Here is a 19088-nt window from a genome sequence, read left to right as displayed (position 1 = left end):
ATATTATGCCAGTCCGTGGTGAGTAATCGCAGTCCTGATGTCCAGAAGTTATTTTCGGTCACAAGAGACGGTAGCGGCAAAATTATGTAAAAAATAAGTAGAAAAATAAGTTACAAAAAACGCAAATAAACTAACAAAAAAACACAATCGGTTGGGGACACGTAAAACGTCTGCCTTCTTCTCCGGCGCCATTTTAACAACACACCCCTTAACTTTGTCCACATTTTTTGTCAACAATCTACACAAAATACTCTGTAATGTCAAAGTGGAAGAGAAATTTGAACATTTGTAAAAAATATCTTGATTAGATAAGTATTCAAGCTGAGTCAAAACAGCAGTGATTACAGCTGTCTGTCTAGGTAAGTCTCTAAGAGCTTTCCACATCTGGATTGTGCAACATTATTCTTTTCAAAATTCTTCAAGCTCTGTCAAATTGGTTGTTGATCATTGCAACAATTAACAGGTCTTGCCATGGATTATCAAGCAGATTTAAGTCAAAAGGAACATTCACTGTCTTCTTGGTAACTAACCCCAGTGTAGATTTGGCCTTGTTCTTAAGGTTATTGTCCTGCTGAAAGGTGAATTAATCTCCCAGTGTCTAGTGGAAAGCAGACTGAACCTGGTTTTCCTCTAGGATTTTGCTTGTGCTTAGCTCCATTCCGTTGATTTTTTATCCTGAAAAACTCAGTTGTTAAAGATTACAAGCATACCCTGAACATGATGCAGCCACCAAAATACGGTGGTACTCAGGGTGGTACTCAGTTATGTGTTGTATTAGATTTGCTCCAAACATAACACTTTGTATTCAGGACAAAAAATGAATTGCTTTGCCATATATTTTCAATATTATTTTAGTGACTCGTTGTGAAAAGGATGCATGTTTTCGAATATTTGTATTCTTTACAGGCTCCCTTCTTTTCACTCTGTCAATTAGGTTAGTATTGTGGAATAACTACAATGTTGTTGATCCATCCTCAGTTTTCTCCTATCACAGCCACTAAACTCTGTAACTGTTTTAAAACCACTATTGGCGTCATGGTGAAATCCCTGAGCAGATTCCTTCCTCTCTGGCAACTTAGTTAAGAAGGATGCCTGTATCTTTATAGTGACTGGGTGTATTGATACACTATCCAAAATGTATTTCATAACTTCAACATGCTCAAAAGGATATTCAATGTCTGTTTTTTTTGTTTGATCCATCTACAAATAGGTGCACTTCTTTGCAAAGAATTGGAAAACCTCCCTGGTCTTTATGTTTGAATCTGTTTGAAATTCACTGCTTGACTGTGGGACCTTACACAATGTTATGTGTGGGGTACAGAGATGAGGTAGTCATTAAAAAATCATGTTAAACACTATTATTACAATCAGAGTGAGTCCATGTAACTTATTATGTGACTTGTTAAGCACATGACTCCTGAACTTATTTATCCTTGCCATAACAAAAGGATTGAATACTTATTGATTCAAGACATTTCAGCTTTTTATTTTGAATGAATTTGTAAAAATGTCTAAGAACGTAATTCCACCTTGACATTATGGGGTATTGTGTGTAGGCCAGTGACACAAAATCACAATTTAATTAATTTTAAGTTCTGGCTGTAACACAACAAAATGTGGAAAAAGTCAAGGAGTGTGAATACTTTCTGAAGGCACACGCATAGTGTCAGTGGTCTGTATATAGCTTACATTCTTTGTGTGTTTTAAATCTCGTGCTTTCATTTTTATCTGACCTAGCGTTGAATCCTTCCTTTTATTAAAATCCTATTCTAGATTTTTTATTTCATAGCTTTGATATTGGACTCTGCATTGTTGAGGATGAGCTTGTAATTAAGCATTCTGCTTTATGGTTTACACTAGCCAAATAAAAAATAATTCTACAATGTAGAATGGAGTTGAACGGAGACAAGTGTGGGCGGAATGCACCTCCGAATACATCGAATCGCTGTCAGTCGACACAAGGAAACAGTCGGTGGTTTTATTTGATTAACGCTTTATTAAAAAGTATGGATTTCAGCAAATAAAGAAAGGCACTCAGCTACAGAAGGCAAACATACACTACCAGTCAAAAGTTTTAGAACGCCTACTCATTCAAGAGTTTTTCTTTATTTTTACTATTTTCTACATTGTAGAATAATAGTGAAGACATCAAAACTTTGAAATAACACATGGAATCATGTAGTAACAAAAAAGTGTTAAACAAATCAAAATATATTTTCATGTGAGATTCTTCAAATAGCCACCCTTTGCCTTGATGACAGTTTTGCACACTCGTGGCATTCTCTCAACCAGCTTCATGAGGTAGTCACCTGGAATGCATTTCCATTAACATGTGTGCCTTCTTAAAAGTTAATTTGTGGAATTCTTTTCCTTCTTAATGTGTTTGAGCCAATCATTTATATTGTGACAAGGTAGGGGGGTATACCAAAGATAGCCCTATTTGGTAAAACACGAAGTCCATACAGCTCAAATAAGCAGAGAAACGACAATCCATCATTACTTTAAGACATGAAGGTCAGTCAATGCAGAAAATTTCAAGAACTTTGAAAGTTTCTTCAAGTGCAGTCACAAAAACCATCAAGCTCTATGATGAAACTGCTTCTCATGAGGAACACCACAAGAATGAAAGACCCAGAGTTACCACTGCTGCAGAGGATAAGTTCATTAGAGTTACCAGCCTCAGAAATTGCAGCCCAAATAAATGCTTCACAGAGTTCAAGTAACAGACACATCTCAACATCAACTGTTCAGAGGAGACTGCGTGAATCAGGCCTTCGTGGTCGAATTGCTGCAAAGAAACCACTACTAAAGGACACCAATAATAAGAAGAGACTTGCTTAGGCCAAGAAAAACAAGCAATGGATATTAGACCGGTGTCTTTGTGAGACGTGGTGTGGGTGAACGGATGATCTCCGCATGTGTATTTCCTACCGTAAAGCATGGAGGAGGTGTGATGGTGTGGGGGTGCTTTGCCGGTGACACTGTCTGTGATTTATTTACAATTCAATGCACACTCTGTAGCAATACGCCATCCCATCTGGTTTGGGCTTAGTGGAACTATCATTTATTTTTCAACAGGAAAATGACCCAACACACCTCCAGGCTGTGTAAGGGCTATTTTACCAAGAAGGAGTGTGATGGAGTGCTGCATCAGATGACCTGGCCTCCATAATCCCCCAACCTCAACCAAATTAAGATGGTTTGGGATGAGTCGGACCGCAGAGTGAAGAAAAAGCATCCAACAAGTGCTCAGCATATGTGGGAACTCCTTCAAGACTGTTGGAAAAGCATCCCAGGTTAAGTTGCTTGAGAAAATGCCAAGAGCGTGCAAAGCTGTCATCAAGACAAAGGGTGGCTATTTGAAGAATTTCAAATATAAAATATATTTTGAATTATTTAACACTTTTTTGGTTACTACATGATTCCATATATGTTATTTCATAGTTTTGATGTCTTCACTATTATTCTACAATGTAGAAAATAGTACAAATAAAGAAAAACCCTTGAATGAGTAGGTGTTCTAAAATGTTTGACCGGTAGTGTACAGTAGGTACACGGTAAGGGTTTAATAATTTACATTTCTACAATTATCAACTTTTAATGTAGTGGGAGATATAGTCCATGTGAAGTACGTTTTGGAGTTGAGTTTTTCTTAGCTAGGTTTACACCTGTTGTATTCTGTGCACGTGACAAATAAACGTTGATTTGATTTGGTTCTGTTAATGTGACAGGAGCGATCTTGTTAATATATTGGTATAATAATCATACAGGCAATCATTAAAGCTTCAGTCTAATATCACTAATGGCCAATATGGTAATTGTGGACCATTAAATGTCTTAACCTTCACATAATGTCTCTTTAGTGAATTTATGACCAGGTTTTGTTTTATTGCTTTTCACACATTCTTCTCCAACTTTTGGTAATTTCCATAATTGCATTTGATTTTATGTAATGCATTAGTGAATGGAGCAAACATTCAACATCTATTAAAAGGAATAACATGTTTTTTTATGTGCAGGTAAGTGCTGTGTGGTTAGTAAAAGTTGGAACAGGTAAATAATGTTTTTTCACCTCTGCAATGAAAACGACACATTGTGCTCTCCAAAACAATTACAAAGCTAAACTACTGTAACTAAATCTTGAGCAACAGCACCTGCATAAGCTTTATTAGTTATATTTGAATATGTAGGAATGTAGATTAATTTATTGATGTAAAAAAAACTCACTAGTACATATCCCATGGTTCCACTTGCAGCACAGGAAAAGACCAGCCAAGTTGTCTTACGCTTGACAGATTCAATCGGCTCTGGGATGACTGAATAATTGCAAAATCTAACGCATGACCATCTGGCAGCTGTGAGTGCTACACATCCAGACTAGTTCTTCAAATAGCTTTTGTGACCAAACTAGCCTAGTGACTGAGAAGCCTCGATATTATATACAACTGTATTAGGAGGTTGATCATCTTCTAATGTACTAATTGATATTTGTGGCACTGCATCCAAAGTTATGCTTTGGATGCATCTTTATCAAATACCGACTTCAGTGCCAAATTATCTAGGGCATTTTCAGTAGAGCTGATGATATGGGTTATCAGCTAATTGTCCTATTATATAATGTCATGACAGTGCCAAGCATGAAGCCCCTGGAAAGTCTTTCAAATATTAAGTGGTACTATTGGTTTTATGGATATTTAAGGACCTCTCCTTGTCAATAACACACACACTTTGCCCTGGTTATCAATTATTTACATTCTACATAGCTGAGGATTTTTATATAAAGGACCACATGTGTTTTTATGGTAGGCTAATTTGATTCACATTTGAACATGAAGTTACAATAGCCTACTACACAAGAAACTTATTGCACTAGCTCCGACCATCACCTTTCTTGTCTGAGCTGAGCTACATGTATTTTCACGCATCCACCTTTCTTCTCCAAGAAACACCCCCAAACTCTCAACATCAGTCGTCCGTCAGAAGTCTGCTGCTACTGGTCGAGGTCTGTGGTGGTGGGCGATCCTATTGTATTTGGAACTCAGAAGCTTGAACGCGCATATTCCAACAGCACAGTATTTTTTCAAGGTCCCCTAAAACCAGAGAGAACAGGAGCGGACGTACTTTAATGCAGATCTAAAATTTCCGCGGGACAGCTCTGAGATTCACCAACACCATTAATATCCCACTAATTTAGCACATTTACACCTGTCTTCTTATCGCCAAGACTGGTGTCAGTCTGGAACCATCGAGATGATTGTATAGAATACTTTGAGAGCATATGAAAACAGCCGACCAGAACATTTTCTAGACGACTCGCTCCGGGACAACTCTTCCGGCAGTGTGTGTTGGTGCTTGAGACGGAGAAGCACCTGCTCTAGCCTGCGGGAAGTTGATTATGTGTAGGCGCTTTCTGACCTCTACTGCATCTTGTCAGTTTTTGTGTATTTCGCTGCTGAGAGGATAGCCGTGTCCCGAGGAGGATGCCGAACAGGTACAGTAACATTTTGCTGGTTCAAAACATTTTTCTAGACGTGTCATGCGTTTCACAATGTCGGTAAGGCGCTGGGTACTGACTAGGCTGTTTTCTACCGACTAATTCGTCACTAAGGCATTTAGACAGGTAACTGGAAGGAAGCATAGGCTGTATTGACATATTTTACGTTTTCATTCCAAAGTCCCTATAACTTAGTTCACAGAAGTAATAGGCCTTTGCATTTTCCTCCATATTTCCACCTGTCAGGACAGAGCTCAAATTGACCTTCTAGACATCATTATTTTTGCCCATGATTTAATAATATAATATTTATAAACAAACAAACAAAAGTTTCCCTTATGTCAGCCTTTCAGTTCACAGTTATACTAACGTATGTATTGGATACATAGTATACTATATATCCATCTAATAACCATGTAATAACCTCCAGAATCTCAAACATATTTCCACTAAATTAATTTGTAACACTTTATCACCTGTTTATAGTTGATGTATTATAAACATGCACAGCCTCTACAGTATGTGTTATGCTGTTATTTGCTGTAAATTGCTTTATGAATTCTTATAGCATGTTCTACTATATACCGTACTATGGGAGTGATAGAGATCACGAAATGCTTTACACAGGCAGTTCATAAAAATTGTTGATGATAAAACAAAAAATCATAGAGATAGCTTTTGAGATACATTCGCTTACAGATTGCTTTTTAGGATGTACTATAATACACTATATAAAGAAAAGTATGTTGACACCCCTTAAAATTAGTGAATTTCAGCCACACCCATTGCTGTATAAAATCGAGCACACAGCCATGCATTCTCCATTGACAGACATTACCAGTAGAATGGCCTTACTGAAGCGCTCAGTGACTTTCAAAGTGGCACTGTCATTGGATGCCACCTTTCCATCAAGTCAGTTCGTCAAATTTCTGCCCTGCTAGAGCTGCCCCGGGAAACTGTAAATGCTGTCATTGTGAAGTGGAAACGTCTAGGAGCAACAACAGCTCAGCCCTGAAGTGGTAAGCCACACAAGATCACAGAACGGGACCGTGCAGCGCGTACAAATCACCTGTCCTCCGTTGCAACATTCACTATTGAGTTCCAAACTGACTCTGGAAGCAAAGTCAGCACAATAACTGTTTCGTCGGGGACTTCATGAAATGAGAGAGCCCTGACCTCAACCCCATCGAACGTCTTTGGGATGAATTGGAACGCCAACTGCGAGCCAGGCCTTATCGCCCAACATCAGTGCCTGAACTCACTAATACTCTTGTGGCTGAATGGAAGCAAGTCCCAGCAGCAATGTTCCAACATCTAGTGGAAAGCCTTCCCAGAAGAGTGGAGGCTGTTATAGCAGCAAAGGGGGGACCAAATCCATATTAATGACCATTATTTTCGGGTGAGATGTTCGACGAGCAGGTGTCCACATACTTTTGGTCATGTACTGTATTTTCTTAGACCTGTTCTCAAAGTTTTCACCTTCATCCAGCAAATTAAAATAATTAGAACCTGATTACTCTGATGTGCAAATAGAGCTCTCATGTCAGACATTTTCAGATCCTAAAACAGATCTGGGCTTCTAGTGATTGGGTAGGTAGATTCAAGAGGGTCTTTGCTTTATAAACACAAGAGTTAGTGTATTTTAATGTATCCCTCACAGGTTTACTCTTGGGGTTTCTCTGTGTTCTGTTTTGAAGGATGGAGACCAAGGCATTATTTAGACAGGAAAGCGCTGGTTGTATTGCACCCTAAGCTTGCTATGTGCTATCCAGTCATATTTTTCCTATGCCAATGAAATTCATGAGTTTAAAGTGATACCAGACCGACCAACACAACGCAAACACACATACATACACATTACACACACTCACACACACACACACATACTCTTTTACACTCATAATTTGCTGCTATTGCTCTGTTCTTTTTTTCCCTGTTATTATTATCTATCCTGATGCCTAGTCACTTTGCCCTGCCTTCATGTACTGTAAATATGTACCTCAAATACCTCTTACTTCTGCACATCTGTTACCGGTACTCACTGTATATACTGTAGCTCCATTCTTGTGTATTTTATTTTATTCCTCTTGCGTTAGTATTTTATTTTTTATCTTTAAACTCTGCATTGTTGGGAAGGGATCGTAAGCAAGCATTTCACAGTAAAGTATACACACGTATTCAGCGCATGTGACAAATACAATTGGATTTGATTTTGATTTTATATGTAACAATACCACCAAATAATGGATAACATCAACAGATTCGCTCTCTCTCACTCTCTCTCTGTGTGTGTGTGTCTCTCTCTCTCTCTCTCTCTCTCTCTCTCTCTCTCTCTCTCTCTCTCAGCCTCCCCTCTCTTTCATTTCCTATGTGTAGGCTCTTTGTTCTGTGTGTTCGTTTTTATCTCTTTGTGTCTTCCGCTCGTTTCTCTGTGGTGATTTAGTTTCATTACTGTCTACAGATGCTTTTTGCAGTGTAGATTGGCCTGTCATCATTATTCTGCATTTACTTTATAATATGTATTTTGCAATTAGTTAAGTCTCCAACCTCATCTATAACAGTCTGTGTAAACAAAGACATAAACCATACAGACCAATACTGAATAAGGTGCAATGGCAGAATGAACTTCGTTAGTATCTACACATTGCAGTGCCATGTTGTTGGATGTTCAACATGGGTAAAAAGACAACGGCATAACTTCCTTAAGCCACCTGCCTCTGTGTTCTCCAGCTCAGTCTTGAACATGGGTGCACCTCAGCCACGCTCATGATCCTAAACAATATCATAACCGCCATCGATAAAAGACAGTACTGTGCAGCCGTCTTCATCGACCTGGCCAAGGCTTTCGACTCAATCACCGCATTCTTATTGGCAGACTCAATAGCCTTGGCTTCTCAAATGACTGCCTCGCCTGGTTCACCAACTATTTCTCAGATATAGTTCATTGTGTCAAATCGGAGGACCTGTTGTCCGGACCTGTGGCAGTCTATATGGGGGTGCCACAGGGTTAAATTCTCGGGCCGCCTCTTTTCTCTGTATATATCAATGATGTCGCTCTTGCTGCTGGTGATTCTCTGATCCACCTCTACGCAGACGACACGATTCTGTATACATCTGGCTCTTCTTTGGACACTGTGCTAACAAACCTCCAAACGAGCTTCAACGCCATACAACACTTTCCGTGGCCTCCAACTGCTTTTAAATGCTAGTAAAACTAAGTGCATGCTCTTCAACCGATTGCTGCCCGCACCCTCTCGCCCGACTAGCATCACTACTCTGGATGGTTCTGACTTAGAATATGTGGACAACTACAAATACCTAGGTGTCTGGTTAGACTGTAAACTCTCCTTCCAGACTCACATTAAGCATCTCCAATCCAAAATTAAATCTAGAATCTGCTTCCTATTTCGCAACAAAGCCTCCTTCGCTCATGCCGCCAAACATACCCTCATAAAACTGACTATCCTACCGATCCTTGACTTTGGCGATGTCATTTACCAATTAGCCCCCAACACTCTACTCAGCAAACTGGATGTAGTCTATCACAATGCCATCTGTTTAATCACCACAGCCCCATATACTACCCACCACTGCGATCTGTATGCTCTCATTGGCTGGCCCTCACTGCATATCCGTCGCCAAACCCACTGGCTCCAGGTCATCTATAAGTCTTTGCTAGGTAAAGCACCGCCTTATCTCAGCTCACTGGTCACCATAGCAGCACCCACCCATAGCACACACTCCAGCAGGTATATTGCACTGGTCATCCCCAAAGCCAACACTTCCTTTGGCCGCCTTTCCTTCAAGTTCTCTGATGCCAATGACTGGAACGAAATGCAAAAATCACTGAAGCTGGAGTTTTATATCTCCCTCTCTAACTAAGCATCAGCTGTCTCAGCACTTACCCATCACTGTACCTGTGCACAGCCAAACTGTAAATAGCACACCCGACTACCTCATCCCCATATTATTATTATTATTAATTATTTTCGCCTCTATGGGCTATTTATTGCCTACCTCCCTACTCTTCTACATTTGCACACACTGTACATATTTTTTTCTATTTTTTTTTATTTTGTGTTAATGACTGTACGTTTGTTCATGTGTAACTCTGTGTTGTTGTTTTTGTCATACTGCTTTGCTTTATCTTGGCCAGGTCGCAGTTGTAAATGAGAACTTGTTCTCAACTGTCCTACCTGGTTAAATAAAGGTGAAATAAATAAAATTAAAATAAAACATGGGCACCAGTAGACTTCACTAGAGAGCTTGATATCCTTCTCCTTCTCAGCAGAAACTGTAAGTAAAGGATGGATCTCATGAAAGGAGTGTGTCTTTCCCCTCTCCACTTACCTTCCACCCCCACATAGGCAACAGTACACCACAGGGATGAACTAATGGCTGCTGCATTGTTGAAAGCCTAATTTGAGATAATAAATGCCATAATGGCAAACAGTGGGAGGCAGCCAGGGCACCATATTGTTGTATTCATCTTAATGATTCCCGCTGGGTAGGGCTGCAGCAGGGTTCCCAGGCAGGAAGCTGAAAGTTGAATACAGGCCAGTCTCCGTTGACCTTCTGGAGGTAAAAAATGAGGTGTCCTGCTACTGGCTGATGAAACAACAGGCCTGGCTGGAGAGCTTGCCAAGCACTGTAAAACTCCCAGGAAAAAAGAGAGAGAGAGAGAGAGAGAGAGAGAGAGAGAGAGAGAGAGAGAGAGAGAGAGAGAGAGAGAGAGAGAGAGAGAGAGAAAGAACACACCCTGTCACTCAGAGTTGACATTGTCCTTTATGGTGAATACATTTTCTCCATCTCTCAAAACCCAAGTTAGTTATGTTACATTTTATTCATGTTTGGGGGCAGAAGCACTAATTGAATGTATTTAGTATACAAGATAAACCATTAAAAACATACACAGTGTAATCATGCCCTTATGAATCAGTGTCATCATTCCTGATCCATAATAATCCATGGTGTTTGCAGAACAACAACTGAGATGAATTGCTTGGTTGCAATGAATGTAATTAGAGAAAGAGAAGAGATGGGCAAAGGTGTTCAAAGCTGCTGCATATCATGTAAAAATGTGTCAGTCCTCTGTGCTGACACCACTATCTAAGTCATCTACCTGTGGCTGGTGAGTTATAGCTAAGGTGACTGTGATCATTATTCACAGACCGATCTGCTCTTCCCTTGCATTCTGTTCCTCTTGGGTCTGATCAAGTGTGCTCTATTATACCTCCCAGTAATTATTTGTGGCGGTCTGGCTGTGTAACATCTGAAGGACAGCGGCGCGTACTAGCACCTTTGAAAACAATATCACAATCCACATCCATTAGGCATATGGCTTTCATTCTCAGGATTCATCTAAAACAATTTAGACGCCATTCTCAAGGGTTTACCGTTGCAATCCTTACATTAGTGTTTGTACTTCTGATTCTCATTTTCTTTTTTCCAATTGAGCTTCTCTTTCAAACACACATTTTTATTTCACATATGAAATAAGCATGGTTTAATTAGAAATACAAAAATGCATGCCATAGTATTGGTGATATGTTGAGTAGCTTTTGCTACAGGTTTTCGAATCAGTCTCAGGGTATATCAGGAATTGTTTCTTTTTTCGTTTGTGTTTGGATGAACAATGAAAGTGATAGCTCTCCCTCTGTGGTGCTTGTGGTTTTAAAGCCGTTGAAGGAAAACGCAGGGAATTACCCCTAGCATGATCCATATTTACTACCAGTGCTCTGTACTGTGTGTAAATGAATTTGGAATGCATAAATAATGACGACGACTTCTTCTGTGAGTGAGTGATGCCTACGGCCTCGCTCCCTCCCGTGTTCCTCATCGTCCCTGTTGCAAGCTCTCGCTGTTCATTACTTATCGTCCCCCACCCAGTCTCTGTTGTAGGCTAAGCCATGATAGCGCACCTGTAGCAGTGCTTCCATTAGGAATAGTGAGTGACCGGTACAGGTGGCACCGGGCTGATGACACGCACCTCAGGGCGAGTGCGGGGAAGAGGAACAGGACGGACCTGACTGGGGACACGCACTTGAGGGAGAGTGTGAGAAGCAGGAACAGGACACACCTGACTGGAAAAGCTCACTTGAGGGAGAGTGCGAGGAGTTGGCACAAGAGGTACTGGGTTGAGAAGGTACACTGGAGACCTGGTGTGTATAGCCGGCATCAATTGTTCCGGAACTTTAACACACGTTTCAGGACGAGTACGAGGAGCTGACTCAGGTGGCATCAGACAGCTAACACGCTCCTCAGGGCGAATGCCGTGCATACTACGCCAAACCAACAGCTCTCTCTCTTCACTCTCCTCCAATTTGATCAACAACTCCTCGAAGGTCTCTAACTCACCCCTCCGTTCACTCTCCTCAAATATGTCCAATAACTCCTCGACATTCTCTGACTCACCCCTCAACTTCGCCGACTGCTCCATGTGCCCCCCTCAAAAATGTATTGGGGTTTCTGTGGCCTACCTCCCCGACGTTGTTGCTGTCCTCTCATGCTCCTAGGCCACTCCCGCCAAGGAAGGCGATCCTGTCCTGCCAGGATTTCCTCCCAAGTCCAGGAACCTTCCCATCCAGGATCTCTTCCCAAGTCTAGGATACTTCCTCCTCCTGGGCACGCTGCTTGGTCCTTTGTTGGTGGGATCTTTTGTCACGATCGTTGTAATGATGAGACCAAGGCGCAGCGTGCATAGAGTTCCACATACTTTTAATAAAGAGAAACCCACTAAACAAAACAACAAAAGTACAAACGAAACGTGACGCTACTGGAGTGCACAAAGCCAACTTACTGTATACAAGATCCCACGACTAACAATGGGGAAAATGGCTACCTAAATATGATCCCCAATCAGAGAAAACGATAAACAGCTGTCTCTGATTGGGAACCATATCAGGCCAAGATAGACATACAAACACCTAGATGACCCACCCGCGTCACTATCACGCCCCAACCAACACAGAGAAAAACAGCTTACTATGGTCAGGGCGTGACATTTATTCAGTTTAAGGTTTTGCACCGTCTCCATTACTCAAATGACAGATTGGAAAAAATATACCCAAATGTTGACCCCAAGTGTTTGAGATGCCACCAGAGTCCAGCGACTGTGGGGCACATGTTTTGGTCATGCCAATCTTTGACTGGCCTCTGGGACCCCAGAGGCATACTCAGATATGTGTAATACAACTGTTAGCCCCAACCCGGTCACTGCCATTTTTGGGGTACTTCCTCTAGACCAGAATGCAATCTTGCTGCTAGCTCACTGCCAGCTTGCCGCCTTGTCCTCTTTCAATGGAAGTCTGCAAAGTGGATGGATGGGAGGGAGGGAGGGAGGGAGGGAGGGAGGGAGGGAGGGAGGGAGGGAGGGAGGGAGGGAGGGAGGGAGAATGAGGGGTTGGGGTTGTACTGTTTTTTTTTAAATTTGAAAATCTATAAATAAGGTTTTAAAGCATATGTAGTGTACGTATATGTGCAAGCATTGGTGAATGTCGGCATTGTATTAGTACAAGTCATTTTTGTGTCAAGTCAAAACACATAATAGTTGTGTTAGTAACTGACACAGATAATAACATGAGTAGGTATATTATTACTCCATTTATATAAAGAGGTGGGCATTTGAGTTTGGACCAATATTGGAATCAATTTAGCCTTTTCTCATTTAGAAACTGTTAGTTGTGACCTTCATAGGGGCGTTTCCCATAGGGACAGATCTAGGATTAATTTAGTTAAATAATAAATACAAATAATAATAATTAACGGATCCACTTCCCCTTCCCCAACATGAACCATTAGTGGGAAAAATGCGAAACTAACCCAAGATCAGCATCTAGGGGCAACTTCACCCGACCTCGATTCCTCCATCTGGGGGGACAAGTATCTGTTCATCCATAGGACATTCTAGACATTTGAAACGTCTGTATGTTTAAAAGGAAGAGCTCGGCTTGTCTTCTGTCACATATCTTAGTCCAATCCACATTTTCATCTCAGGCAAAGGGAACAGATTGGGTAGCCCATTCTAGATCAGATGGGAGATCAGGGACCTCCACATACACGTACATGCACATGTGCATCACACACATACACACTAAGGCTTGGAGATAGGGCCTAAAAATCATATCTCAATCTTTTCAAAGTTATGGGCGATTCACGATATACTGTATTCACGAGTCACTGAGCTTTTCAGTAAGGCCATTCTACTGCCAATGTTTGTCTATTGAGATTGCATGGTCAAATCAAATCAAAGTTTATTTGTCACGTGCGCCGAATACAACAGGTGTAGACCTTACAGTGAAATGCTTACTTACAGGCTCTAACCAATAGTGCGAAAAGGTATGTGTGTGTGTGTGTGTGTAGGTAAGTAAAGTAAAACAACAGTAAAAAGATAGTGGAGGAATGTGTGTACTGTTCTGCACTGTATGTTCAGTCCCATGGAAGACCCAATGCAGATAGCTGCAGAGAGAAGGTCAACATTCCTAATAACAGGCATAATCTCCTCTATGCATGTCAGTCATCCCTCGTGTATCTCTGTCAAGCTCTTTCCACAGCTTTCAATCATATGACACAAGTGATTGACTGTTGACTGACCATATTGGCCACTGGCTGAATACAAACACAAGATCAGATCATTCAAGATCGTTCAAATGTTATACATAATGTGTCTCTTATAATATGTAGTTTTAAATGAATGTTTAATTCTGGTATAGATCTGGCAACACAAAAAAGATTCTGGGGAAGATATTACAATCTCCCCTTCCCCCTTCAAAGCTTCATAAAGTCTCACGCTTGTGAATCAATTGATAAACATCAAGTTTTATCTGATCTGCCTTCCTCTCCGGCTGTGTGCAGGGTATCATTCTCCAGCCTGACCTCTCTGTTGACAAAAATGATGAGAGCAGTATTTGTTTGTTGTCTGACTGCAGAGCACTCACTCATTACTTCACAGAGACAGACAGAGGTTGTGGTGGGGTTTTTCTCCACTGTGGCGTGTCGAGTTGCGTCAGGGTTCAGCGTTTTCTTGTTTTTTTTTTGCATTAGTGCGTCGCCGCTGAAGTCTTGACCGTAAATAATATACACTGTTGAAGCTTGGTTGACTAATGGTAGACATAACTAAATGAGAGTCAGGTTCATGGCTGCCAGGAATGAGGGGAAAAGGACAGAGAGAGAGAGAGAAGGGGCCTCATTTCTCTTCGTCAATTCACTCTGCTGAGAACAAGATATGAGAACTAATGTATTCTGTAATGTTACCTTACAAGTGGCATCATAAACAATACCAGCAAGTCATATGTCTGGTTTAGTGTTTATTACAGTATATAGACTTGAGATTATTTTTTGGTGATTCATGCTAGTGAAACAACATCCCATTCTTGGCGAAGATGATTTGATAGTTTTTAGGACGTCTAGACAAGTCTGCCATTTTTTTATGTAGTGACAGAGTACTCTCCTAACTTGGGCCACACAGGGGCACAGAGTTACGGGGATACAGGTTTGATCTGTCTGACAGTGGAATGCAACACAAAGTGACAGAGAAGCGTGATTAATTTTGAGCTGCTATTCACTGCTATCAATTACACGTTTTTTGGGGAGGTGCTCTCAGAGTTGCCATGGCAACCCCGTGTCTTTGGGAGAGCTATGCATCCCCTGTAGGGCTTGTGGATGGAGAGCTACACATTTTACTGCCCTGTACCATTTAAAGATTCAAAGTTTTCAGCATCCAGGGATAGAAACAATAAGCATGAATATTTAGCAGTGTTGGCAGAGCGAGCATAGTGTGTACCGTGGACCTAGTTTCTCCACTGAGTTCTTTCGGCTTAGCTAGGATTGCTGAGGCTATCTCTTGCAAAAAGATCGAAATTTGACAATTTTGTGTTGAGGCAAGAGTCTTTCAGAGGCAGTCATACAGCGGCATCGGTTCCTAGCCCCGGAGTATGTTGAGTTTAATATTTCCACTTTTCAACAGGAAATTGCCTGAGATAGGACAGTTAGACAAGCCTCTTAGATGGATCCAGGCAAATGAAAATGGATGGGTTGACAACTTGATTCAAGTCAAATAGTATTGAGATACAAATTCTGTACACAGACAGTCTCCTCTGATTTAACCCTCATCCCTCAGTTTGCATCCACAGACTGAAACATCTAGGAATCTGCCATCTTGGAGATACTGCTACTGGCAGCCAGGAGAGGTGAACCTGAAACATACAGAGATGAATGGAGAGACAGGGACATGGAGTCTGGAATGCTTGATGTCATTCAGATCTGGCTAAGCCACTGGAGAGTGATGCTGATGAGGAGTAATCTAACCGGCCCTCGGACAGAGAAAAATCTCTCTTTCTCTTTCTCTCTCTCTCTCTCTCTCTCTAGTCTACCCACTTTGAGTTATGGGTGGCATTTATCTGATGGAGCGCTTCGTTGCTGTTTGAGCCTTGTTTTCAAGTCCTTTTTTCACTTACGTTGTATCGATCGCTGTTGCCAGAGTGTTAATGATGAGTCATACTAATAAATGGGATGACCCACACCGTATTCAATTACCTCCCTTTCTTATAGAAATGGCCCCTTGTAATTGAGGTCTAAGCAGATGCACTTAGAAAAGAAGAACAGCAGGCAAAACACAATTACCCAGATAGCCTTCACACTGATACCAGTAGAGAAGAAATATGGAGCAGAGCAGATCTAAGGTTGTGTAAGTTTATAGTTCTCATTTTTTATTGGTGTCTCTCACTAAAAGAGATTAATGATTCGGGGGAACTAGTGAAATAAAATACTAGTGTGAAACTGACAGGATAATAATTTATTGGAATTAATAGGGGAGCACATCCTTATTTAATTCATACGGTGTGGTATTTTCCCCAAGTTGACTGTACTGTAGGTTGTGTTGGGAATGTAATGCCGAGGGCCTCCGGTCAGGCTAATGGTTTATATACATGAATAATTGAATGTAACGAGGCTGTGTAGGACAGAGTTGTGTAACCACAAGGCAAAGTGCTTCTGTTCAGCCCGTCATCACTCGAGACATCTTTTGACTTCATGTAGGCCACAAGGAATGTAAAGAGTCTTAAAGTTCTATGTTCAATTCTACTGACTTGCTGTATATTTATAGAGAGGAGGAGGAAGAGGAGGAAGGGCTATGGGATATTCTTGTCAGTGCTGGCCACCCTGTCTGGGTGTGTTATAAGCAGAGGAACTGGGGGGGGAGCTGGAGGCTGCGTGACTTTCATCTAATAGCAAGCTGAATAATTCAAGAGAACCAACCAAGGAATGTTTTAGGTAGAAATGGTCTGGATGTCTCCTGGGCACGTCTTACTTCTCATAGGAAACCAGTTAGAACACCCTGCTGCCCATTTAAACTATGTTCTGAGAAAGAAGTTGACCCAGGACTGCTTAGATTCATGTGAACATGGTTTCCTAATGCATAAGAACGTTGATCACTTAAACCATGACAAAACCTTCATGTTTGATCTCCAGTGCTTATGTGGATCAACGATTACGTTTTAATGATTTGTGTTTTTCTTGCAGGCAGCATAACAAACACGAGGATCTAGTTTACATGGTTTCAGAATATCAGTCTACCAGCTCCTCTAAAATGTGTTCATTTCATAGCCAGTTTACTCCCTGAATCTCTGAGAGGGCAGACTCCTCCTCATAACTTTATTATATTCTCAGGACAGTCTTGTGTCTGATTGCGTATTCAGGTCACCCTGTTGCAGCCCGAGGGGCGTTAATAAGAGACATGTCAGAGGCCATAAAGGCTGTGAAACTGGAAAGTTTCTGCTGTCAAAACAGCAAAATCCCATTAATATTCAATTGGTCTCACATAGCAGAGCTAGGAGGCTACAGCATTCCTTTAGTCATCAATTAGCCCACGGAGTAGGGCACATAGGCTGAGTGACACCCAGTGCTCGCCCACGTCATAGCCCTAAAATAGTCAGTCAGAACATCAGCATTGTCCTTTAGTTTGACGGACCTGACTCCAGGGCTAACCTACCACCAATAATAATAAGAGAATAATAGGAGAATGATGCTGTTGAGGACACTGTTTTGAATAGACAATGCAATCTGTTGCATGTATTTGAATAAGATATTCAAGGTTAATGGGGTTAATGCAATAAACTGCAGGCTCTTTCTTAAGGCCGACAGGTGAAGGAAGAGCTGCTAGATCATCTTAACTCGAACTCTTACTGGCATCTGATTAACTATGTTAGAACAACTATGTTCTAACTATGGTATGGAGCATAATGGTTTAACATAGACTAAACAAGTATCCTAGGTTTTAGTGACGTGTTTATAGAAGGTAGTGGGTCGTTCCACCAATTCAGTGCCTTTTGTTTAAAGAACGAAAAATAACCGCTCCTCAGCACTAATTACTTGTTACTTCTGTGAACTGTCATTATCCTCCCCCCTCATGAGGGACAGAAATTAGAAAATATCTTGAAGATATGTGGGTTTTTGGTAATGGAATTACAAGGCAAAAGTTAATGTTTCTTAAACTTACAGAAGGTAAATAATTTTTCCCAAACGAAATATGTGTTGATATTAGTTGGCAGGGTTTTTTACGTCAACATTATTGTGTGTTGATGTGCACTGAGTGTACAAAACATTAAGAATCCCTTCTACAAGGTGATGAAAGCGTTCCACAGGGATGCTGGCCTATGTTGACTCCAATGCTTCTCACACTTGTGTCGAGTAGACTGGATGTCCTTTGGGTGGTGGACCATTCTTGATACACACAGGAAACTGTTGAGCGTGAAAAACTCAGCAGCGTTGCTGTTCTTGACATAAACCGATGCGCCTGGCACCTACTACCATACCCAATTCAAAGGCACTTCAATATTTTGTGTTGCCCATTCAAAATGGCAAACATACACAATCCAGGTCTCAATTGTCTCAAGGCTTAAAAATCCTCCCCTTCATCTACACCGATTGAAGTGGATTAAACAAGTGACATCAATAAGGGATCATAGCTTTCACCTGCATTCACCTGGTTAGTCTATGCCATGGAAAGAGCAGATGTTCCTAATATTTTGTACACTCAGTGTAGCTCAGTTGGTAGAGCATGGCGCTTGCAACGCCAGCGTTGTGAGTTCGTTTCCCACGGGGGGCCAGTACAAAAAAAGTATGAATGTATGTACTTGTAAGTCGCTCTGGATAAGAGCGTCTGCTAAATGACTTAAATGTAATGTATTTCTGATACCTTTTAAGGCTTTTTCTGGTAGATGTTTTATAAGACCCCTTTTCTATCTGTTTATCCAGAAACCAAAGTCTTTACTTATGCCTAATTTTTAAGATGGAAAATGGTTGAAAAATGTATATACTGTATGCCTTAATTTCCCCAAAATATGGACTCTTACTGTATCTTTCCTTTGACACCCAATTTGATATGCTCCTATGAACTTCCCATGTTGGTGCTCAAGGGTCCTTTTTGATGGAAATGCCTTTCTACAGCAAACAATATTACTATCATAAGATCATTACCCTCAAGCAGAACTATCAGGGACCTCGACTTAAAGTACTCTGACACTGTTGGCTTTTTGAAATATTAAAATCATCCTGAAAGCAAAATCTGTCACTTTTGCTTAGAAACTCATGTTCTCAC

The 19088-nt window shown here is 41.0% G+C and overlaps 1 protein-coding gene across 1 annotated transcript in view; it reads left to right on the top strand.

The window, feature by feature from the left end:
• The first annotated feature begins 4886 nt into the window (after positions 1-4886).
• Positions 4887-19088, top strand: part of LOC129817558 (heparan sulfate glucosamine 3-O-sulfotransferase 5-like) — a 68985-nt gene continuing 54783 nt past the window's right edge. The window contains exon 1 of the mRNA XM_055872939.1: positions 4887-5491. The gene's annotated coding sequence lies outside the window, so the exon portion shown is untranslated. The remainder of the gene's footprint in view (positions 5492-19088) is intronic.

The sequence above is a fragment of the Salvelinus fontinalis genome, chromosome 20 (assembly GCF_029448725.1).
Source record: "Salvelinus fontinalis isolate EN_2023a chromosome 20, ASM2944872v1, whole genome shotgun sequence".
NCBI lineage: Eukaryota > Metazoa > Chordata > Actinopteri > Salmoniformes > Salmonidae > Salvelinus > Salvelinus fontinalis.
Note: the sequence above shows the minus strand (reverse complement) of the source record. Positions and strands in the feature narration are given on the sequence as shown.